Source organism: Tachypleus tridentatus, chromosome 9 (genome assembly GCF_004210375.1).
Source record: "Tachypleus tridentatus isolate NWPU-2018 chromosome 9, ASM421037v1, whole genome shotgun sequence".
NCBI lineage: Eukaryota > Metazoa > Arthropoda > Merostomata > Xiphosura > Limulidae > Tachypleus > Tachypleus tridentatus.
The window spans coordinates 155,352,859-155,378,839 of record NC_134833.1 but is presented as its reverse complement, the minus strand read 5'-3'; the positions used below and the strand labels follow the sequence as shown (position 1 = coordinate 155,378,839).

General features: G+C 34.8%; 1 pseudogene across 1 annotated transcript in view; it reads left to right on the top strand.

Moving 5' to 3' along the window:
* The first annotated feature begins 14,304 nt into the window (after positions 1–14,304).
* LOC143227534 (WD repeat-containing protein 26-like) overlaps positions 14,305–25,981 on the top strand; it is a 52,398-nt pseudogene continuing 40,721 nt past the window's right edge. Inside the window, exon 1 of the transcript XR_013015010.1 lies at positions 14,305–14,766. The product of XR_013015010.1 is annotated as a WD repeat-containing protein 26-like (transcript). The remainder of the gene's footprint in view (positions 14,767–25,981) is intronic.

Below are 25,981 nucleotides of genomic sequence, written 5' to 3'. Positions count from 1 at the left end.
AGTGTTATTATGTACTGACCCTTTAAATACAACGTTGTTGTATACTGAATATTATTGTTTTTTTTTTCTCATAGAGCAATTATTAATTGCAATAGAATTACATTTATGCCTTAAATATGTGTATTTCATCATCCAATCTCTAAACATGGGACGTTGAACGGATTATGGTAAAAATATCAATAATACCGAGATAACCGTTTATGTAGTTCGTGAATAGAGCGGTGCCACGCTCATATTTAGAATAGGGAAATAGTCTTTTGATATACGTTGTTTTCTTAAGATAAGACTGTTATAAGGTACTGATTGCAGTCAAATAACTTCACATCGTATCTTAAAGCACAACAGTAATGCCGCAAACAAATTTAACATTAATGTTAGCATGCTACAAGACAGTTACCGAAAAGCCCAATGTGTCAATGCAGAATATACTTCCGTGGAGCATTACTTTAAGAAAACAGTAATCATTCCTTTTCTTGACGGGTAATCTTTCCTTTAGATTTGATGTACACGTAAACCATCAATTCAGAAGCTGACATCATCTAATCTCGCAAAAGAGTTTTCTATCTCTGATATTAGACAAGCTATAATTTTTACAGGGAAGATCTTTACTGATAAGGAGAGTCGCACTAAGATACATTTTTATTTCGAGTGGGTTTCTCGTCATCAAGGGAAGATATTTGATGAAACACTTCATCGTTGGAAGACAAAATTACTTTCTATACCTTTCTAGGATAGGCTTCACATTCTGGTTGATTGTTTAAACGTACTTCAATGTACCAACTATTTTTCGCTTACTGAAACTCTTTCCAACAGTGCCACTAAGTTCATTTGAATGTGAATGTTTAGTATCTGCTATTCGTCTTATGAATATTCGCTTAAGATGTATACAGACTCTTTCAAAGGTTCAGAGATATGTCTGGGCCATTTCTATCTGTTGATGTCTCTGCCTTGGAAGGCACATTAAAGCAAGTTGTAAAACTGAACAAATGAAAACAAAGTCACATGTCAAAACCTGGTTCTAGATGGACAGAAGACAAGAAAGATTTTATATTCTAACTTTAATCCATAATCATTACGACACTGCAATCAACATTCAAACTGCATATAAACATGGAAACGAACCCTAAGAGAATGATTTGTTTGTTTGTTGAAGTTCACGTAAGCTACTCGAGGGCTATCTTCGCTAACCGTCCCTAATTTAGCAGAGTAAGACTAGAGGGAAGGCAGCTAGGCATCATCACCCACCGTAAACTCTTGGGCTACACTTTTACCGACGAATAGTGGAATTGACCGACACATTACAACGCCCCCTTCTCCGACTGAAAGGGCGAGCATGCCGGGCCGTACCAAGAGAAGGAAGCATGCTGATATGTAATTTCAATAGTGTGTACATGTACGTACACGGTAACCAATGACTGAAACAGCTAATATACTATTGCTGTACAGAGATATTTAAATTAATAATGTAATTTAACAATTAATAACTACTCTGCATGTAGATAATACAGTATTTTACTATAATAAAACGTATATATTTATCTTAAGGTAATTCTAGCTCCACATGTAGTATTTAAACAGGATAATGATTTATTGACTTTCAACGGGATGCTTGAAGAATTTATGCAAAGAGCCATGAAATTGTTCGGGTAAAATGGCTTTCAAACTTAATATCTTAGCATGTATTTAGAACATAATATTTTAAGGAAGCAAACCCTAGACCGTGCTTGTACAGTATGTGTTGGCTTTTGATCTCACAAATTGGAACTCCCCCTTTCAAACATTCTGCGCACGGACCTGGTTAGTCAAGGAATGTGACCAAACTTCCTGATAAGCAGGTATAAAAATAGGAAAGAGAAATAAAAGTTTAACGGAAAGTAGAGATCGGTGTTTATACATAGAAATATTTAAAAGAGAATATTTGTTTTTGTTTGAATTTCTCGCAAAGTTACATGAAGGTTATCTGTGCTAACGGTCCCTAACTAAGCAATATAAGCTCCACTTTTGAGCTACCCTTTTACCAATGAATAGTGGGATTAACTCCACATTATAACTATTCCACGGCTGAACGGGCGAACATGTTTAATAAGGCGGGGATTCGAAGCCGCGACACTCAGATTACGAGGCCAGCTCCCTATCCACCTTGCCATGTCAGGCCCAAAACTAAATAAATGATACAATAAAAAAGTACATAAACAAAGCGATGGTGGTTGGAGAGATTTTTAAATAATTTTCAATCCTTATTTTGGTTGGAAAATTTAGACTGCTTCGTTTACATGTACGAATCGTTTTAAATCATATCCAACTGGTATCACTTGTTTGTATATTTTTATTTTAGTATTTATTTTGTTTTTGATACTTATAGCAATTCTAGGAATAACCAACGATCCCTGCTTTTATTTAAAATTTTTCTTTTATTTTTCCCGTTTATTTGTTCAGTTTTTATATGTCCATGAAATGGACGCAACGTCCATAAACTTTCAGTAATAGCCATATCTCTGATAATTATAACTTTCGCAAGAATTAGAACCACAATCAGAAATTCATAAAATTTAATGCTTACTTTGGTCTACAGATAAGTGTATAGACATGGGAAATTGGGAATAAATTTGTCGTTAACTGTTTTATGTAGTATATATAGTAATGTAAATATATAGGTGTGTTAGGCTGAGGATTCTTCTGCAGTAGGTGTCTTTGAATTGACGGCAATAAATTCGTCAATTAAAATAATATATGTATTTGAAACAACTTAAACGTGTATATTATACAAAGTTTCTTTACTCTATAGAGATCATAGTTGTATCTTAAACACTTTGTCTTGTCAAAAGTTCACTTAGGACAATTCAATTACTTAAAAATTCAGTAGTATCCGCGTATAGTTCACTTACGTTGTCGCGTGCGTTATTGCAGTTCATTTGTATTCCGAACTTTCAGCAATCGTTTTCTTTTAGTACTTCTAATAATCATCCACTCAGGTGAGTTCAATTACTTTAAAACACCCTTTTGTTCAATTACATTAGAACACCCTTTTGCGAGACAATCTCTTTTTTCTTATATCTTTCAATATTATTAGTCTTATTTTAACATATTAACCCTTTTATTCCCAAAATCGTTAACTTTAGATTTAACGTTCCTCTGACCGATCTTTTATTTCGCATGACTTTAATTTTTCTCTCTATTTTGGCTCGTTTGATCGTTGTTATATATATGTTTATTACTTATATCTTCTACAAATCTCCATATCCTCAACATCAACATATTATTAACACAGCATTCGATAGCCTCAATAAAATTGAGTTACAAAAAAAATAATACTATCTTCACCAAACAGTCTTTTATATCTGACAAAAGTTTATACTTTTTAATTTTTTTCTCTTACTTGTTTGTGTAGTTTAGTTCACTTGGAACGTTGGCCAAGAAACAAATATAATGGGTGACCATTCTCTTTGATTTCGGCAGGGTGAAACACTTGAAATCCTAGTCGATTATTACTATTATGTACTACAGTCTCTAAATGGATAGCCTCTTTCTTTTATTTCACTAAATTTCTTTGAAATTATAACTTAAACATGACTTTCTTAGCTTGCTTAACTTAATACTATTTTTCTGTTTAGGTTTTCGTTTTGCCACATGAGACAGTCTTTCTTTATATAAAAGTAACGTTTATTTTATATCTTTACATACACTGCTGGTCAAAATCTTAAGGCCAATGAACATAAAGAAAGAACATGCATTTTGCGTTGTTAGACTCAACCACTTATTTGAGTAGAGCTTCGAAAGATGAAAAAGAGCAAACAGTTTTGTGCTCTATTTTAATTAATATTTTAATACCCGTACTAGCCGTCTTTAAAGTAAATTTTTACTTCAAGTAAGGTCCTCGTTATCACGAATTTAGTGTCTGGTCCACATAATGATAAGAAATTAGTTTATTCCTTTCTTTAAAAGTTGTTGGTCACATTTACAGTCACGATAACTGCAGTACTAACGTCAGAAGGAAAAATAAGATAATATAGGAAGTATTTCAGTTTCGTCAATAGCTAACAGCCATCCAAATAAGTCATTAAAAACACGTTGACTGATTCGCTCTGTAGCCTAGAAACAACTCTATCTACTTAAGAATTTCTTTATCTGAGTAATACAGTTTCGTCAGTAGCAAACAGCGATCCAAATAATTCATTAAACACACGTTGACTGATTCGCTCTCTAGCCTAGAAACAATATCTACTTAAAAATTTCTCTTTCTGTTTCAATCGTGGTGGGTACTTGGATATTATAATAATACCAAGGATGTTCAGGAATAAAATATTTCTTTTCCCCTCGCTCTTAGATTATTTATAAGACATGATATGAGGTGTGACGTTTGAAATCAAAGTGAGAACAGAGTGCAAATTAACACAATGAAAATTGGTACGTGACAGTTTGCGAACAGAAAAACAAGGAAGTCGAACATTTGTGTGAGGGACCTATGAAGTATTATTTTAGTTACATTTGTACATTTAAAGACCTATTTGGCGGCATACAAATGAATAAAATAATAAAAAAATTATAAGTAAAACAAAGTAGCTTAAATGAAGTTGTCTAAAATATAACACTTTATGATTAAGTTTAAGAGTTCTTATTATGTCGAAAACACGTTGAGGCTTTGAAACCGTTAATCAGAAAGGGTTCATTGTTGATGTCCAATCGCGGATTATGTAATTATTGAATAAATATTGAAGGTCTTTGGTTTGTGATATAGATTGATTGTTATAACTGATAAACTGATGTGTATTTTCTCCGTGTTTCTGGTATTTAGGAGAATTTTGATGTTTTTGTTCTATTTAAGTTGATTTCTGAGTTCAGTTTCTTTGCACCACGATGTGCTTAAGCCTATAAATATGTCTGTTTGTAGGATGCATGGACGTCATCTTTTAATAGCTTCAAGCTTTTATTATTACGTTTTTTGATCACATCTCTCTCTAGTTAGGCACGAAGAAACAAATTACAATATTAGAAATCTAGCTGACAACAATAATATTAATATTTACAAACTGGGATATTCTTACGAACAAAGTACTGTAACGAAATATCTGTTTTCGTAATTTGATAAAAACATACATGTTTATGTATGTATAAATATTCTTCACGTTTCGAGTGTCTAAAAAAGTGTTAAAAGGAAGAATACCTCATAACTTTCTGTTATTGTCGCCCCAAACAGACTAGGAATGTATGTCTAATTTTTTTTCACTTATATTACAGAAACAAAGTTTATAATCCACATACTATGAACACGTATACTATAATGTGTATCAAGATAAAAACTGATTCCGTTTTATCACACACAAAAAAGAACATATGCACAGTTGTAACATAAAACCATAATTTATTTCCTATAGTTTACCAGAAAGTAGCTGTTTTTACAAAATATATTTCTCACTATAAATGCAATAATAACAGTATGTGTATACATACAGTGACGACAGAAAGTGTTCGCACCCCCTTCGTCCCGAGTAGTGTTTTGCTCATAACTTAAAAAGTATCACGATTAGGCTAATAGACGTATGATGTATAATAAATATTATACATCTACATAATTTTTTATGTAAATTAAACGACAAATAAACTGTTTATAAACAAATAACCAAAAATAGGAAATAATAAGCAAAAAATGTACTTCTGGCAATTTAGTGCCGTCTCCGTCATTATCTGCTTGGTCATCATGGCAAACAGGAAACAACTGTCCAGTGATTTAAAAAACCGAATTATTGTAAAATACAAGTCTCGTGTGTCTCTTTTCGGTATTGCTACACAACTTAATGTGCCGAAATCTACTGTTCAAAGCATAATTGCCAAGTTTAAGCTTACAGGATCAACTGCTAACCTCTCTCGTTCCAGACACCCCCACCAAAATTCCAGAGAGAACCAAGAGGAAGGTTCTCAAAGAAGTTAGTAAGAACCCTTGTTTAACACGTAATGACATATAGAAACTGGTAAGGGAAACTGGGGTTGAAGTAAGCACCTGTACAGTTACGAACACGTTACGCTCTTCTGGTTTCAAAGCATGCCGTTCTTGTAGAACTCCATATTTAAAGCCTGTTCATTTAGAAGCACAATTGACGTATGCAAGAAAGCATGTAGATAAACCCTTTTCCTATTGGAAGAGTATTCTTTGGTCAGACGAGACTAAAATCGAGCTTTTCGGCCTCAGTGATGTACGCTATATATTCTGTATGAAGGGGGGAACAAAATCTTCCAAAGAACATCATCTCTACAGTTAAACAAGAAGGTGGCTCGATCATGCTATGGGGTTCCTTCAGCTTTTATGGTGTAGGCAGCTTTCACCGCGTCAACGGAATCATGAAGAAAGAAGAGTACTTTGATATATTAGGCACTTATATCAAGTATGATGCTCGGAACATGCGGCTTGGGCGTCGTTGGACTTTCCAGCACGACAATGACCCTAAGCACACATCAAAATATGTGCAATCCTGGTTGCAAAGGAACCATATAAGCGTTCTGGAGTGGCCATCGCAGTCATCTGATCTCAACCCAATTGAAAACGTTTGGCATGAGTTGAAGACCAGGGTTCATCAGCGTCGTCCGAAAAACTTGCAAGAGTTGGAGGCCTTCTGTAAAGAAGAATGAAAGAAAATACCAGTCGAGTACTGCTAAACAATCATGGAGATCTATGAGTAGAGATTGCGCCAAGTAATTCACCTGAAATGCTACACAGCTGGCCATTAAAGTAGATGCACGAACACTTTCTGCCCCTCTTATGTTTGGTTATTTGTTTATAAACAGTTTATTTGTCGTTCAATTTACATAAAAAATTTATGTAAATGTGTGTTTTATGATATTTATAATATACTCTACTTTCATTATCCTAATCATGATACTTTGTAAGTTATGAAGAGAAGACTACTCACGACGCAGGGGTACGAACACTTTCTGTCGTAACTGTGCATGTATACTTGAAAGCATTTAGAGGTAAAAAAGCTTATTACGTTTGTTATTTTTAAGTACACATAAACAAAAACTGGATGATTAACAGTGTATAAAACACGAACATTATAACTATCACCCTTTTATAGGGCACGTATACGAATCCATGAACCCCAAAAGACCTAGTTAAGCCCGCCCAAGTAAACATGTTCCTTACACTACAAGACCAAGAATATTTAAACTGTAATCCACGTACTATACGAAACACAGTCAGCTAATGTCTCGAGGATTTGGAGACATGCGACTAAAAACATAACTTTTAAAACGTTAACGGTTCCCCATAAGCAGCTATTCTATAAGTGTACAAGCTTAATTATTTTTATATTTGCATTACAAATATAAGATGTTCGAAATTGCATTTTTATAATTATTGCAAAGGAAGTTGTTCTTCCATTTTATTTCACATAATAAAGATAAAACGTTCAACGAAAATTCATAAATATAACAATAACTGAAAGAACCACATAGTGCTTTTAAGACTTCTATGAATATGAAATTAGATGGGGATTCATTCCCCCTGATGGTCTTTCTTGTGTTATTGAGACAAGCTTACAGATGAGGTTGTTATTAACGAAATTACACCTGAGGTTGGATGCAGATTTTCACCCCTAATCCTCCTTAATAACCTTCGTCATGTTATTATGATTCTCACTCTCTAGTTTGGTGCTGAGTGATCACGAAACGTTGTAACGTATAAGGATTAAAGAAACAATTCTTAAGACGCTCATATATATATATATATATATAGGAAAAGAGATGGTCTAATCCTCAACCAAACATTACCTTCTTCAAGACGTCTTCTTCACTATGTTAAGTCTGGTACTGATTCGTCAAGAAATGTAAAAATATGTAAGGAACAGTTATGAAATAATCGATATAAAATAATTAATTTTATTTTCTATTAATAACTAGTTTTTCCTTATTAAAGATAAAAGATTCATTCCAGGGGTAACCGTCATTAGTAAGACGATGAACCGGAATCGAAAAGAGTTCCCACTCCATTGCAGACACAAATCTCAAACCTCAAGTAATTGAATAGTTCAATAGTTATAAAACACCGTATTATAATTAATGGTTATAATTAACTGGAAATATTAAAGCTCAATGTCATTTATAAAAAAACTTACATACTCCAATGTCACAATTTTCAGTATATTTCGAAAAGTCTCGAATGTTAATAAGTGCGAAATATCTTCCTCTACCATTGTAAACATATTTTGACCTGTAGTGCATAGGACATATACTGTTAAACCACAGTTGTCTTTCTTCCAAACATTTATCAGATACATTTCAATACACTTTTACCCGTGAATAAGACGAAAGACAAAGTGAACTTTCAAGAAGAAAGTGTCATATTAAGAAATATACCACTAGATGTCGTTAAGCTCCAATTATCGCTAACAAAATAAAAAGAGATACAGTCTATAACATGCTATTGCTCACATGCTAACCTAACTTACGTTAATACGATCGCAAGTGAAAAAAGATCGTTGCCTCGTCTGCATATTTAATTTACTGATTTTATTGAAAATATTAACGTTTTTAAACCGTCCCAGTTGGGACACCAAACGTATAAATATACAAGATATTCACCTTGACAAATAAACCATAGACAGAGTTTCATTCTGTTGAGATCGTTTTTTGTAGGTCGCGAGTACGAGCTTCAAACCTTTAACTGATTAGCACGAGAGTAGATGAATTCATTCTGTTGCGCGATTTGTAACCTTGACATTTCAGGTTGGCACCGTAGAGAAGATTACCATTTCAGATTTTTATTAATATTCTATAAATTATGTTAGTATTACGTTTGTATCAGATGTAAACGCCATTTTTTGTACCGCCCAAAAACTAAACGTGTGTAATATCTCGTAAAATGTTAACCGCATTTTGATAAACATTGACATTACCGAATTAAACACTCACACACTCAAATAATTACCATTTCATATTTTTCTCTATTTGCTTGTAACATTACATATTTCTAGTCACTTTTCATGCTGTTGTAATAAAGATATCCTTGTTTGATACTATCTGGAGTGTCGTCAATTGGACTGGAGATAAAAAATCTCCTTTCCAAAAAACCATGGGAAATTGTGCTTCCATTTTTAACATAATAAAGATTACAAGTTCAACAAAAATTAATAAAGGGAAAATTAAGAGAAAGAAAGACATATTGTTTTCAAGACTTCTATTATTATGAAATTAGATGGGGGGTTGTGTATTCACCTTCGTTGTCTTTCTCTGTCATTGATTTAAATTTACATATGTGGTAGTTATTAACGAAATTGGCCCGGCATGGCCAAGCGCGTTAAGGCGTGCAACTCGTAATCCAAATGTCGCGGGTTCGCATCCCCGTCGCGCCAAACATGCTCGCCCTTTCAGCCGTGGGGGCGTTATAAGTTATGGTCAATCACGCTATTCGTTGGTAAAAGAGTAGCCCAAAGAATTAGCGGTGGGTGGTGATGACTAGCTGCCTTCTTTCTAGTCTTACACTGCAAAATTTGGGACGGCTAGCACAGATAGCCCTTGAGTAGCTTTGTGCGAAATTAAAAAACAAACAAACAATTAACGAAATTTCACCTTGAATTAAGTGCAGAGTTTCACCACACCCACCTAATTTATAACCTTGTTCATGTCATCCTGTTTCACAATGTCCAGTTTGGTGCTGAGTGAACAAGAAACGTTGTAACGTATAAAGAATAAACAAACTTATATACTGACGCTGTTTTATATGGAAAAACATGTGGTCCAATTCCCATCGCTTCATTACCTTCTTCATGCCATCCTGTTCACTATATCAAGTTTGATGCTGATTGGTCAAGAAATGTATAAATTTATATATATATATAAAAACAGATATGAAATGATCGATAAAGATAATGTAATTATTTTGTTAATAGTTAGCCCTAATCTTTTCATCATGTACGTTAACGACGTTACTTTATTAGATCCGAATCGAGATTAATCTTCATAATTTAGACGATGCATTTGAATCGTTAAGTTTCCCACTGCAATAGTTGTAGCCACAAATCTCCAACCTCGAAGAATCGAATAAATCAATGATAAGACAACACCGCAATGAATGTCGATAAGTGCTTTGTTATAATTAATTGTAACATGTTAACTCCTATTGTTATTGGTATACAATTTACACACTCCAATGCGACACCTTTTGGGATCTTTGGGAAGGTCTTACCTTTCCAAAGTGAAAATAGTTTATGATATATTAAACGAGTGTACGAGGGCTGTTCAAAAAATACGCGGACTGTTTGAATTGCGCGGCTCCAGTTGGTTCCAGGGGAATCCGCTTGGTATCGCTAGGTTCACACAGATCAGCTGATTACGACGCCATTTCCTGATTGCAGATATCTTCATTTGTGTATTAGCTACGCGGTTTTAAGTGAAGTGCGATTTTTTCGTTTGGCGGATTTCAGAATGAATGATCTGAAGGAGCAACGACTTGCTGTGAAATTTTGTGTTAAACTTGGAAAATCTGCGACTGAAACTTTTGCTATGCTTAACATGGCTTACGGTGATGTTGCTATGTAGGATACGGCATGTTTCAAGTAGCATGAACGTTTTAAGGATGGTCGACAGTCCATTGAAGATGATGAGCGTCCTTTGACGTCCTTCCACGTCAACTGACGATCCACACGTCAACAAAATCAACACCCTGGTGCGGGCAAATCGACGTCTGACTATCAGGGAGCTTGCTGAAGAGTGTGGGATATCAGTTGGTTCTTGATACGAGATTTTGACCGAAAAATTAAAGATGCACCGCGTTGCTGCGAAATTTGTGCCTCAGAACTCGTGAGTTTTTGGCCAAACACTCGATCACTGTTCTTCCCCCCCCCACCCCCCTACTCACCTGACCTTGCTCCTTGAGATATTTTCTTGTTCCCCAAACTCAAAAGACCCTTGAAAGGAAGAAGATTTGAGACGATTCCCGAGATTAAGGCAAATGCGACGAAGGAGCTGGAGGACATTACAAAAGAAGCGTACCAGGACTGTTTCAACAAGTGGAAACACCGTTGGGATAAGTGTGTGCGTTGGGGAGGAGAGTACTTTGAAGGGGTCCCAGACCTGTAACTTCTAAATAAGGTACATTTTGTTTTATGACGTCAGTCCGCGTATTTTTTGAACAGCCCTCGTATTTACTATTAAGACACAGATGTTGTTCTAAAAAAAAATTCGGCCCGGCATGGCCTAGCGCGTAAGGCGTGCGACTCGTAATCCGAGGGTCGCGCGCCCGCGTCGCGCTAAACATGCTCGCCCTCCCAACCGTGGGGGGTGTATAATGTGACGGTCAATCCCACTATTCGTTGGTAAAGAGTAAGCCAAGAGTTGGCGGTGGGTGGTGATGACTAGCTGCCTTCCCTCTAGTCTTACACTGCTAAATTATGGACGGCTAGCACAGATAGCCCTCGAGTAGCTTTGTGCGAAATTACCAAACAAACTAACAAACAAAACAAAACTGTTCTAGAAACTATTTATAAAGTTTATCTCAACTCGCCTTTATCTAAAAAATCGACGACAGGCGATGGAAACATTCGAAGAAGAAAGTGTCATATTTGAGAATCGTACTACTAGATGTCGTTAATCTTCTCTAGCAGGTAACAAAATAAAAGTGTATATTAAGTATATATAGTGTATATTAAGTTCTTTACTGATAGGAACCATTTTGTTGACTGATTTGGAGTTCTTTACTGATAGGGGCCCTTTTATTGACTGATTTGGAGTTCTTTACTGATAGAAACCCTTTTGGTGACTGATTTTGAGTTCTTTACTGATAGGGGCCCTTTTGTTGACTGATTTGGAGTACGTTACTGATAGGAACCCTTTTGGTGACTGATTTGGAGCTCTTTACTGATAGGGGCCCTTTTGTTGACTGATTTAGAGTTTTGTTTTTTGGGTGGAGTTGTTTTCCTGCTTATGGCGTTTATTTTGTTTCCAATGTTAAAATTTTTCAGATAGGGCTCCTCAGTTTTTTTTAAGAAAGCGAGGCAATTATCCACTCTGCTTCAGTCTGGTTACTGTCCTAAAGTTTGAAATATTCTGGCACTACTTTTAGAAAATTATTGCTCTTATCTCATTCGCCCTCTAACTAAAATTTAAATTAATTTAAATTGTTATAACAGTATATTTCTGTAATTAGTTTAATTCTTACAAAGGTCTTAATTTGAGTAATAGAGCTCATTACAAAGATTGCGTGTTTTTGATAAAGTGTAAAGCCAAAACAGAGAGCAAGTAAAACGATTGAGAAAGAGTCTGTTTTTCATGCATGTCTCATTTGTTCACAATAATATGTACTATACTCCAACCAGAATTATTTAATTAAAAAAGTAACTTCTTTTTGCTCTTTTTTGTTATAAGTCATTTCCATATGCTGTTACATGCACTTTCTCGTGTGAAATGTTGGTGTAAAGAAAGAAAAAACAAATGTAAAAGTGTACAGTGGCAAGTCAGGTGATAACTTGTTACAAGCCCGGCATGGCCAAGCGTGTTAAGGCGTACGACTCGTAATCTGAGGGTCGCGGGTTCGCATCCCCGTCGCGCCAAACATGCTCGCCTTTTCAGCCGTGGGAGCGTTATAATGTGACGGTCAATCCCACTATTCGTTCGTAAAAGAGTAGCCCAAGAGAAGGCGGTGGGTGGTGATGATTAGCTGCCTTCCCTCTAGTCTTATACTGCTAAATTGGGGACGGCTAGCACAGATAGCCCTCGAGTAGCTTTGTGCGAAATTCAAAACAAACAAACAAACAAACTTGTTACTAGTAAGTGTTAAAAAAGTAAATCTTTAGCTTAGTTGCTAGTGTAGTCACTTGACATCCGATAAGTTTGACACTCGAATCAAAACAGAGGAAACCATAAACAAAGCAAACATAGATTACCACGCTACCTTATTTTTTATTTAAGTTGATCAAAAATTAAGAAAAATGGCATTATATAATATAGTACGTAATGCTGTTCTCTCTTAATCTGACAAGAGAGAGTTAAGATAACGATTCAGTGAAGTAAGTCTTTCGTGATGACGAGAAATACCCATACCAACCGTCCTGAGATACAAATAAGTCTTTATTTCACATAGAAGTATTGTCTATCGTCAATTGCATTTGTTTGTCTATAATTGTTTTTCAACAGAGATTTCTTTGAGCGTTTATTTGCACAGTGTTTAGCCTTCTTCTTCAATCAGATGATTTGCATTCAATTCGTTAAACCTTGCCGGGTCATCCATTGTGTCATTTGTAGTTACTATGAGAAAGACACATTACTGAACCAGAAAATATCACACTACTTTGTTTTCATTGGTTTGCATATTCCTTTTAGTTCTGCTGTATATAGTTAACTTACTTTTGAACATAAATTATTAATGATTCATATTTAACATAGAACAATTTCAAAATTATATAATTTTCCTTTTTGTGGAATTCGGTTGATGCGAGAAATACGTAGAATGTGTGTGTTTTCTTATAGCAAAGCCACAAAGGGCTATCTGCTCAGCCCACCGAGAGGAATCGAACCGTGTTGTAAATTCGGAGACATACCGCTGTACTAGCGGGGGGCAATACGTAGAATCTCATGTTCACTGTTTGCTACATAAATAATAAAGTATATTTTTATATGTTATAGTATTTGTACAAGCATGTGAAATGAAAGACATTACACTAAAAATAATGCTGTGACATTACTTTCTTTAGTAAATTCTGTTGATTTATCTCGTGAAAAACGAATCAATATTTAGCATACATAAAGTTAATAAATTTATGTCTTTCTTTAAAAATTGCAGGTCATGTTTACAGCCATGCTAGTCTACTGTACAGAAGTAAAAAGAAATAAACGAAAATCAAGCTAATTTTAGAAAGTAATTCAGTATGCGCAATAGTTAACAGCGATCCAAACACTTCATTAAAATAAAGCTGACTGGTTCACTCTATTGGCTAGAAACAGTTGTTTATCTTCAAAGAGTTTCGTATTTATAATCCATTCTGAACTTTCGAGAAATCTGGACGTCAGCTATTTAGAACTTCCCAGTTTATACATGTATTATTATACCTTTCCATCTTAACATTATTATTACGACGCGCAGATTTCTTCCACTTACCAGATAAGAAATAAATTAAAATAATAAAAATCAAATCTAAAAGTGTTAATATTTAGATCGTTACATACTTAGATATTCTTACGAATAATGTACTGTAATAAAATATTTGTTTTCGTAATTTGGTGAAAAAAGAGTGTTGAAATACGTATAAACATACTTCTTGTAAAGAGTTTGAAAAAATAAATAAATAAAGGAATTGATCGAAAAAGGAATGTCCCATAACCCTCTACTATCATCGTCACAAGACATACAGGTGACTTTATTAGCGTGAGGTTTTAGTACACGTAAAAGTTATTTGTAATAGTGATGGTTTATTTGAATTTTCGTAATGAAAAATAATATGTAAAAAGTTAATTGTCGTGCATCGAAAAACAAAATATATCCCAAGGAAAACTGGTTTTAATTTCAAAATCTTGACGGTGGATTATCACACATAACGTGGGAAAATCCCTGCTTTTCAATTTAAGTTTTCTCAACTGACATTTGATGTTAGTAACAATGCAAGCTACCAATAGTTCTTCGTGGCACAATGGGGATTCTTCGTTAAATGGTGCCAGTGGTGATGTGCACAATGGTTCTCATCTGTCTGTTTCCGATTCATTTGAGATACCCACAAAACTACGAACGCAGACTGATAAAGATGTCATTCGATTGATTGGCCAGTACCTTCGAAGTCTCGGGCTTAAGTAGGCATATATGTCCTAAGTTTGCTTTTGTTTTTATTTAAGAAAGTATATGTTTACGGGTGTACCCGAAGTTAAAGTGAATTTTAACATTTTTTTGTTAATTGAGGAAAGTGTAGTATGTTTTGCTTAATTAGAAAAATAATGTGTTTTGTCATTTTTCATTAATTTACCCTTTCTAGTGTCACACTTCTCAAGAAATTTACTTATTTAGAAAAATCTGGAGTTGGGTTAACCTAACTTCTTTTTATTATTAACCTATGTTTCTACTAGCACTACTGCCTTTTAACAACGCTTGTTGAATAGTTATTAGATAGCTTATGAACAATAGTTTGAGATTTATTTCATCATAATAGTGCTTCCCATTGTTATAACTGAGAAATTTGTGGAATTTCATTATTTAAAGTAAATATTTATGTAAAAGATTGCCTCAACACATTAAATATGATATTATTGGAAGTATTGAGAGTGACTTGACTTGCATAACTGTTAAGTGCTCTGCTTGGTTAGGTGGTTAGAGCATTTGACTCGTAATCTGAGAGTTACAGGTTTGAATCTCCATCGCACCAAACATGCTCACCTTTTCATCTGTGGAGGCATTATAACATGGCACTCAATCCCTCTATTCCTTGGTTTAAAAAAAAATATCCCAAGAGTTGGTGGTGGGTGGTGATGAATAGCTGCATTTCTTCTGGCCTTGCACTGCTAAATTATGGTCGGCTATTGCAGATAGCTTTCGTGTAGCTTTGCACAAAATTGAAAAACATGCAAATAAACAAATATATAGCTATTATGGACAATTAGTAAATTGTCGTGTAGAATGATTGGATTATAGAAATAAAAAAGGTGTTAAGTAGTTACGAGTCTAGCCATGCTGGTTGCTGTAATGCATTACTAGAGAAGTGGCTTTATTTGTTTACATTAATGGTACTGATATGTTACTTGTTAGGCTAGTTTTTGGAATATTATGTTCAGTCTCAGACTCCTTACCTTAGAAAGGGCATCAAATATTTAGAAGTGGTTTAGAGAAAGGCTGTAGGATGATACCTAAGATGGAAAGGTTTTCATACAAGGATAGGTTGATATCCCTGAACCTTTCTCTAGAAAATAGAAGAGTTAGAGGTGGTATGATTGAAGTGTTTAAGATTCTAAACTGATTTGAAGTGTTGATGTATCATATTTTTTCATACTTAGTGATAAGAATGATAGAACTATAGTGCACAAAAATAAACTATGGCAGGATAGGAGTCATCTTCAGCTAAGACAGTTTTATTTTTCTAACAGTAATAAGGTAGTTGACTTTTGGAACGGGTTGCTTTCAGATTTGGTAGAGAGAATAAATTTAAGTGAGTTTCACTTTAAAAGAAGGTTGGATAAATATATGAATGATGAAGTTTGGCTTTGAGTGTATTTTGTATTTTTAGTTTAGTGTATAGGACAACCTAGATGGACCAGTAGGCTCCTTGTCTCTAAATATTATGTTATAGTGTTACGTTATATTTACTCTAATTTTTTGATGGTATTATCTACCTTCTTGGGTATTTCTAGCTGTATTAAGAATGTTAATCTATTAGCTGTGTCTAGGACTTGTATTTCTCAGTGCAGTGATAAGTCCCAGCCACAGTTAATGGGTAAAGATACTATAGAACAACTTTGATAAATTTCATCTATTTAACACGTCAAACTGGCTTTAAGTTTTGAGGTATCCTATCCATAGTATAAAAAATTTAGTAATTTACTGTATTGTGATATCTGTTTATCCACACACACGCAAAAAAAGAAAAAGTAAGTGGTAGTCTGGTTACCAGCTCTCCTGGCCAATATGATTTTTTAAAAACATTTTTAAGGTAACCATATGACATGAAACCAATGAAATAATTTGGTTACAGGTTTTATGCAATTTGAAACTTTTGTTAAGTTTTTTTTTTACACTTTCTTATTTCAGAAAAAGCAAAAGTCCAGAGAGAGAAATTCCATCTTTATAAGAAGTCTCCAAAAGAGAATGTTACATAGGAGCTCATTTTTGTTATTTTTCCATTTGTGTAGTGCTAAAAGGAGTCTCTGAATGTATTTGTACTTCAACTTAAGGGTGAATTCTGTTGGTATTCACCGATACTGACTATTGAAGCGTGTTTTTTTAACATGTTGTCTCCCAAGTGACCCACAAGTGGGTCATCATGAATCTTTCAGTAAGACTCTCACAACTTGCTAGCGAAACATGCTTTGTATTCTTTTAAAGAACTACTTATAGGCTGAGTCACAATGGCTATGTATACACTCTTCCTAAAAAAAAGGTAATTATAAAATTATTAGTGGGACCCTAGAAAGTACAAGCAAAGTTGGCTTAGGAACCAACTTGTTAATATTGTAGTTGTATCAGGCCTTATTGGAGTTGCTTTTTCAGATACTTGCACATGCCAGTGTTTCATCAGAAAGTATTTATTCATAGACACACCAGTTGTCATATTTAATATTTACATGTAGCTATTTGTTTCAAAAACAGGTCCATTTCATCCAGATAATTGTTTACTTGTTTTGAGAATTTTGAATTTTACTCCTACTTGAACTTAATACTAGATTATCATAAAGAAAATACATTTCAAACTATATTACAGAACTGGAATACATATTTGTTCTATACTGTAGTATTCTAATATTATCACTTTGTTATATGTTATATATTCTTTTTTTCAGAAGTGTTTGTATCTACAAGTTTACGGTGAATACATCAATCGGCTAGTGTGACCATTCTTGTAGTTAGTGACCGATTACTCTAATGACGACCTCATGTAAACTTTCTTCTCCTATTTGTCCATATGATACTTAACCACTTTTCTCTGTTGTTTTTCTAAAGAAATTTGTTATGTAATTAAGAGGCAGCATTCTGGATTTCGGAAATGGTTTATTTAAAATATGAAACACTGCAGTAATTTTATGATGTAAATATTGAGATTCTAAGCCTGTTATCTCAATTGAAATACTGTGCAGAAATGTTAATGTTTTAATTTGAAACACACTTGGATTTGAGTTTCTAAGGAATACATTTTTTACAGCTAAGCATTTGTCTTGATAAAATGAATGTGGCATGTCTATCTCAATTGGACTTATAAACCAAATTAAGACTACTGCTTTGGCAAATTTTATCTTTGAATTTCTTTTAATTAAACAACATCTTAGTAAACTCTCATTAGCCACAAATTAATGTTTGCAAAATTTCTCCATCATTAAAGGTGTGATCAGAACATGTTACCTGTATGAACGGTTATTTACAACATGGGCATGGTATCATTCAATAAAAGTTTGAATTAATCACATTGATACTGAACAAAATATAGTAGTACATCAATTGGCTCAAATTATGGTTAAACCATCTCAACCTATAATTACTACCAATCACAAAAGAAAGACATTTTTGTGGTGATGCTGTTCATACATTTATTTGGATTGTGGTAAATCTAACTGACTAACTAGTGCTAAAAGTCGCATAGAACTGGCTGGTTAGTGGAATTGGACTATTGTTTAATTGTTGCACTTATTAATTGCATTCAAATAAACTTATTCTCGCATAAAACCTGAATAGTTGGAATAATGAAAAATAGTAATTATTGGGAACGAGTAATTTAGAATTTTTATGTATTGTGATACTAATAAGTTAAGTAGTGCGAACTTTAATTAATTAATAGTGATTGAGAGAAGTCATAAGAGGAATATTTTGATTAGTCGGATAGTTGGAATAATTCAAAACAGTAACTAGAAAAAACTAATTTTGAATACTTGGTTATTTATCTGGCATTAATGGATTTTTATCATAATTTTCATTGATTATTTTGCATTTATTTATTTATGTTCATAAATAATTTGCTATATTGATTAATAACCTTGAAGCACTAGTTGTCATATCTGTGGCTGTGCACTGGTCATTTATTCTGTGTAGATTAAGAAATTTATAAATAAATTATGAAAAGACAGGATGCACTAACAGAAAGTCTGTTAATCCTAAAGGGTCACCCTTCATTCAGTAAATAACAACAGTAATCTTTCATTTTCTAGCCCTCTGTGTGAATTCCTGTATGTGGTGAGGGGACCTCCCAGGGAAAACCGATTTTCTTTCAGTTTACCTCCTGTGGGATCAAACATCCACCCATGTGTTTGCCATGCATGGTGACCCATAAAGTAGAGGAGAGGATCCTGGTGGTTGAGGGGCCCAACCCTAACACACCATTTTGGCCTTGAATTCCTGAAGACAGACAGCCTTGGGGTCTCCCTGTAGGGTTAATCAGCTGGACTTTTTGGGTTAGGGTCAACCAAGTACCAATGTTGGATGTTCCCAACAGGTATTGTGGACATTGTATCTGATGCTGGTGTTTGGGTGTAGGACTCCGTGGTGGGTGGGGTCAGTGGGCAGTGAAATATTTTTTTCTTTTATTATGGATCCTCCAAATAAAAACTTAAACTGTTTTTTCACAATTTTGTTTATAGGTAGATGGCCGTGTCTTGAAGATTCTGAGCAGCAATCTACAATGTCTGTAACACCTGTACCTCATTTTGTCATACTACATTCTCTTTCAGACAAACCTTCAGGGTAGATGTCTTCCTTTTTCATTCAGAAGGGACTAGAGGGACTTGCTGGCTCTCCAAAGTCAGTAAAGAATCTTCACTTTGGTGACATACTGGTATAAACATCCACATTTTAACACAGTGAACTCCTCTTGCATTCAAAGGTGATTGGGGATATATCTATTGAGGTTACATCTCGTGCTGCTTTGAATTCATCACGAGGAGTTATTGTTGAGTGATTTGAAGAACATCCCCAAGTCAGAGATTCTCACTGGTTTCTCCACCCAAAGAGTTTCTGCAGTGAGGCGTATCTCCACTCACAAAGATGGAATTATGATGCTGACCAGTATCCTCATTCTGACACCTACATCACCATGTCTACCTGCCACCATCAAGGCAGGTTATCTTAATTGCAGGGCACGGTCATACATTTCAAACCCTCTCTGATGTTTCCAGTGTCAGCAGTTTGGTCACTCAAAGACATCATGTCGTGGTTCCTTGACATGAGCTTGTTGTGGTGGCAAGGACCACAATGCCCATGTGTGTGAAACAGACCCTCACTGCATTAATTGTAATGGTTCTCACCCATTCTACTTTTGTTCTTGTGGTACAGCAGTTGAAAACAATTCAAACCGTTACTTACCCTGAGGCTTGAAAGTTACTGTGCACCACTTCACCTCAGACGTATGGTGCTGCACTTTGTTCTACTACTACTACAGTGGGAGTGCAGATGGATCTCCCTGTCCCATCAAAAGAATTGTTCTCAAACCAAATGAAAAGTCTTTTAACCTCCATGGTTAAGAAAGTTGATGAATCAACATCAATACCCGTCTCTGTCCCTACCATTCACTCCAGCAAACCCCTAGATCCACTTTCTTTCATTCTGAGACCAGCATCTCCTTGTATACATTTTCTTGTCTAGCCCCAAGATGCAAAATGATCATTCATTCATGCTCTGAGTTGCTGGAATCTTCTTCCGATGATAAAGACCTGGATGAAATAGGGCAAGATCCATAAGAGGATGATATACCTCTCTTTAAAAAAGAAAATAAAGAAAAAAGACAGTTGAAAACAGCAGGGTTTTCCACCCAATTTGCCTACACCTAAATAAAAATGGCCTCTTTGGTACAGTGGAACTGTCTAGGTTTGCATTCTTATTTGGATGAAATCAGAGCACTGATTGATTCTTGCCATCCTGTATGTCTTTCCTTACAATAAACATTTCTGAAACTTGCTGATACAATCACTTTTTGGTAGTTTTCTTTGTACAGAAATAACAGGTTGTGTGATGGATGAGTACATGGAGGGGTTGATCAGCATGTGCCTACTCTGTCATTGCCACTTGATGCAACCTTAGAGGGCATAGCCATCTGTGTTTCCTTGGGTCATACCATCACTGTTTGTTCTCTCTGCCTGTCTCTTGGAGAGAGCTATGATCAATCAGACCTTGATGCTCTCATTGAACAGTTGCTGTCTCCCTTTTTAATGCTGCAGGACATTAATGGGCATAATCCCCTTTGGGGAGGTGCTGATATTGATGGGAGGGGTCACTTTTCTCTCTTCAATACTGCTTCTGGTACTTAATTTCATGCACCTAGTCAGTCTTTTATTGCTATTGATTTCTCAGTTTGCTTCCCTTTAATATTCTTCCAATTTTCATGGAGGGTTGACAGTAACCCACGAGGCAGTGATCATTTTCATAAACTTTTGAGAGAGACTGGCCATGGTTGATGCCACCCGACCCATGTGCACTGGTGGAAGCTGGATCAAGCCAACTGGCCATCTTTCACTGCTCTCATGGAACTTGATTCTGCCATTGTCTGTAAGCCATCAATAGATGAATGTGTGGCAGCAGTGACTGACTATTATTACAGGCAGCTTCTGAAGGCATTCCTAAATTCTCAACATATTTTCCATGATACCCTCATCTGTGGTTGAATCCTGCCTGCCACATGGCACAGAAGATTGAAAAACAGGCCTGGAATACTTTTGTAGGTATCCCACACTCTCAAACATTTTTATTAAAAAAATTTTAATGGTTAGGTAATTTCGAGTTTGTGTGGGTTTGACTCTTTCCTGTTCTTTCCTACAGGAACTTGGAGTCCCACAGGGCTGTTTTGTGTGTCACACTTTTCAGATTAAAGATGAATGCCATCACTGAACAACTCCCTCTTAGTGTTGGAAATGAGCTCTATGTTGACAACTTTCACATCAGTCATCAAACTTGAGGTTTATTGAGCAGCAGCTACAGGCTACCCTCAATCACTTACTGAAGTGGACCATAGCAAATGGTTTTAACTTCTCTCTCTCTGAAACATTTGTATGCACTTTTTCCATCATTGGGGAATTCACTGTAATTCTGAACCACATGTTAGTGAAGTTGTGCTTCCCATGATTCCTGAGACAAAGTTCTTGGGATTTCTTTTGGAGTTCTTTGACCATAAGCTGACCTTTATACCACACATCAAGCAGCTGTGAGTTAAAAGTACAAGAGTACTGAACATCCTTATCTTTTCTTAAACCACTTAGGGAGTTAATTGATGTTTTGTGCTAAAGATGTATCATGCTCTTATTCAATTGAAACTAGACTATGGGTTTCTAGTTTATGGCTTTGCCAGGACCTTGGCCTTGGATGTGCTGAACCCCATTTATCATCAGGGACTTAGGCTCTGAAGAGGGGCTCTCTGCACTTCCCCAATCCAGAGTTTGTACACAGAGTCTTGTGAGCTTCCTCTACACACATCCACTGTTTATGACTGTCTTTACTGTATGCGAAATGTTGATCTTTACTACAGCATCCCACCTGAGGTTGTGTTTTCCTTCCTCATTCAGCTCTTGCCTCGGGCTCTGAATATGATTAGTTTTACTCCCTGTCGAGTTTTTCCGGTTGCATCATATTGGCTAGTTCAAGCATGGTTTCTACTTCTTCAATATCTGCAGTAATGTTCACCTTTACCTCTTCCACATTAGCAGTCTCTGTTGAGACAACCTCGATCAGACATTCTCCACCCAAAAGTTTGAAAACTCAATCTTCATATTTGGAAGTTATGTGGTTCTTTGCTTGACATAAGGGTTTAACTTTTAAGGTTTTTCCATATTTAACTAAATCTCTCTGCAGGCCAAGCACAACCATTTATCAACATAAATGGAATATTTATCATCAATGGTATATTAAAAGGAATTTAAACCTTCATACTAAAGTATCAACTATATTCTATTTTATAACTTGGGTATTTGAAATGGGTCTTGCTTCACCTATAATGGCTTCATATAAGGCATCTTTATCCACTGTTTGTAGGATTTCTAACTATCAATGTTTTTGAATCTCTACCTTTATCAGGGCTACTAAAATCTTTTTTGTATTATTTGGCCCAAATGACACTTTCAGTTACTAAACTGGAATTTTACAGTTGTTTTGTATGTGTTGTCTCTTTCTTCTTTTGAGTCCTTAGCTATGTGTTCTTTGTTTCACTTTTCTCATAAATTGTATTTTTTGTGTTGTTGTTGTTGGCTTGTGGCTGTTGTCAATCGGAGTTGTCTGCAATTCATGTATATAGGACTTTCTATCTTTCCACATTGGTCCTGTTTTACCCCAATAGGTCTTTTCTTTTTTTAAGACTCTGGCAGCTAAGGAATGGGAAAGATCTTTCTCACAATACCCTTGGTAGCCATTTCTTACCAATATGACTACTGTGATACTGATCATTTATGTCCTGTCAGGACCTTCAAGTGTTATACGGACTCATTTCAAGGTACAAGGAACAGCTTGTTCATTCAATTGGATCCTTCTATTTTTCTGTGACTTATCTTCCATAACCCTAACAAGGTAACTTTGCAGACTGATTCACCACGATCTATAATGGATTATTGTTACAGGAGAGGAATCTTTTGCAAGTCACGTTTCATCAGATTTGCCATTAGCCATCCTGTCAAACTGTCCTCTAGAAGAAGTCATGTGGACTAATGCTTTCTTATCTCATTACTTACATCATCAGACAGTTTTCTCTTCTGAGGGTTTTAACTTCCCATATAGTAATTTTAACCACACCTGTTAGAATTTAACCAAGTATTTTCCTCAGTCAAATATTCTATTCAACCTTTGATATAGGAACTAAGTTCCAGGTGAAAAGCATGTCTCTTTTGGATTTTGTGTACTTTGCCCACACTTGTACCATTTTAACCTTGATGCACTTTCGTGTTCTATACAGAAGCTTTTTACATGAATCTTGTCCACTTGTTCTGGTGTGTGATTCTAGCTATTTTATCAGCACATGTTTTAAACATTATCATAAAGTGAAAATGTGTTTCCATTAATACTTATCTCCACATCCTCTGCTGGTACAGCAGTAAGTCCAAGTTTACAATGCTAAAATAAGGGTTTCAATTCTCCTTGGTGGACTCAGCAGATAGCCTGATGTGGCTTTACTCCAATTAATACACTCACTTACCTCCACTTACACTCTCCTATCCTGCCTTCTCACTAAGAGCTGGTTTATATTTTGAACAGGTGATTACATTATCTAAATGAAGTGTTTATATATACTACTATATAAAGACTGCAGAAAGTATTTTTAGTGCTTATACGGGAAAAGATTTGAAACCCTGGAGACTGAGAAGCAGCTATAGCATCAGTGGAGGTATTATTGGAAATATATTTTTAGTTTAGGAACATGTTAATTTTGCTTAGCTACATGAGATTTAATATACAACTACAGTTGTTAGAAGACCCACAGATAGTTTGGTAACAGGGAGTACGTTTTTCAAATAATATAACCGAGTTTTGAGATGAAAGGGATAATTATTCTTGGTCAAGGCTCTGGTTAACAGTTTTTATATATTTTTGGAGGCCTGCAAGTTTATTCAATATTACTGTTAGGGTATCTAGTAAATCTAAAGCTGGTCGTAATTTGTTTCAGTTTGTTAAATTGTCCTTGTTGCCGGTTTTTTATAACTTGGTTAAATGGACATTACTCAAATAGGTTTCCATCTACTTGCAAGTTGCCAGTGTATAAAAATTGTTTGTCAAGAAGTAGAAGTTATTATGCATAAAATATTGTTTGTCAAGAAGTTGAAGTTAGTACGTGTAAAATATTGTTTGTCAAGAAGAAGTTATTACATGTAAAATATTGTTTGTCACATTATTACAAGTAAACATGGAGGTTTTGGTAGTTGTTAAAAAATATTAAATCATTGATCATTTTAAGCTTCAAATATCAAATGAAAATTAAGTTTTTTAAAACATTTTGTACACGTAAAGTTGAAAGTACGAAGCCACCTTTGAAAGTAAGCAGGATTTTATAAAAGTTACAAATTTCACAATGCCTATGAAATTCTTTTATTAACCTGTTGTTAGGAATGGAAAAACAGCAAAAACAAAACATGTTACATTTCCCTTAGTTAAATATTTATTCATTAAGCAATGCAGGTTGGGTTTAACAATAGGTCATTATTATTTTATGTTTAAGCTAACTGTTAACTGAAACATTAGGTTGCCATTGTTTCTTCATACAGAGTGCTTTAAAAGTTTTCAAACTTTATTCAGTCATCCTTTTGATGGTTTTGGTCCCACTTTCTTAAAATAAGTATTATTTATGAAGTATTTTAAATACCTGTTTCAACTGTAAGGGTATTTTGTGATTTCCATGAAGATGTCAATTTGTCAATGTTTAAAAACTAACTGTAGTGATAAGGCAAAGCCCAAACTTTGTGGACGTCCACTAATATATTGTAACATTATTTCTTATGTTCTAGAAAAATGTTTTATATTTCTTGTCAGTAATTAAAGTAGTTTTTCCAATTTTTTTAGCTTGCATCTCTGTGAAATTAAGTTTTGTAATGTGCATATTTGTATTGACACATGAAACTGTTGATTTTTCCAACAGCCTGACTACTGAGCGGTTAATTGAAGAATCAGGAAGCTGTCTCGACCATCCACTAACAGAAAAGTTTCAGACACATGTGATGAACGGGGAATGGTTAAAGGTATTCACAACTGTCAACAATAAGTAGGAACAGTGTATTTTTGTGTCTGTCATTATTGTTAACTTACAATGTAAAGTTTCAATTTCTTTCTGAATATTTTGCTTTCTCTCTCTTTTTAGAAATGCTACTTATCTCTCTGCTTAACAGGCAGCTATTACCTGTACACACTGTTATAGCTGTTCATTATGCAGAAAGATGATTATTTATGTAAGACATCTCTTCAGCTAATGAAAATAATAATTTGTTTTTTATAAATGTTCATTTTGAACTCATAGCAGTTATGGAGTTGTGATGTTTGTGCTGTTAGTTCTTTCAGTTATGGAGTTGTGATGTTTGTGCTGTTAGTTCTTTCAGTTATGGAGTTGTGATGTTTGTACTGTTAGTTCTTTCAGTTACGAGTTGTGATGTTTGTACTGTTAGTTCTTTCAGTTCTGATTTGTGATGTTTGTACTGTTAGTTCTTTCAGTTCGGTTGTGATGTTTGTACTGTTAGTTCTTTCAGTTACGGAAATACAAGAGAATTTATTTCATAGAAAATATCACAATTTTTAGTTTCAAGTTATTCTCTTTCTAATGATATTAGTACATTTTAAAACCCAAATTAACTATTGGTATACAAATATATATTTTGTGTTTGTATAATATTTATGATCTGTTAATATATTTGTTTGAAGAGAAGT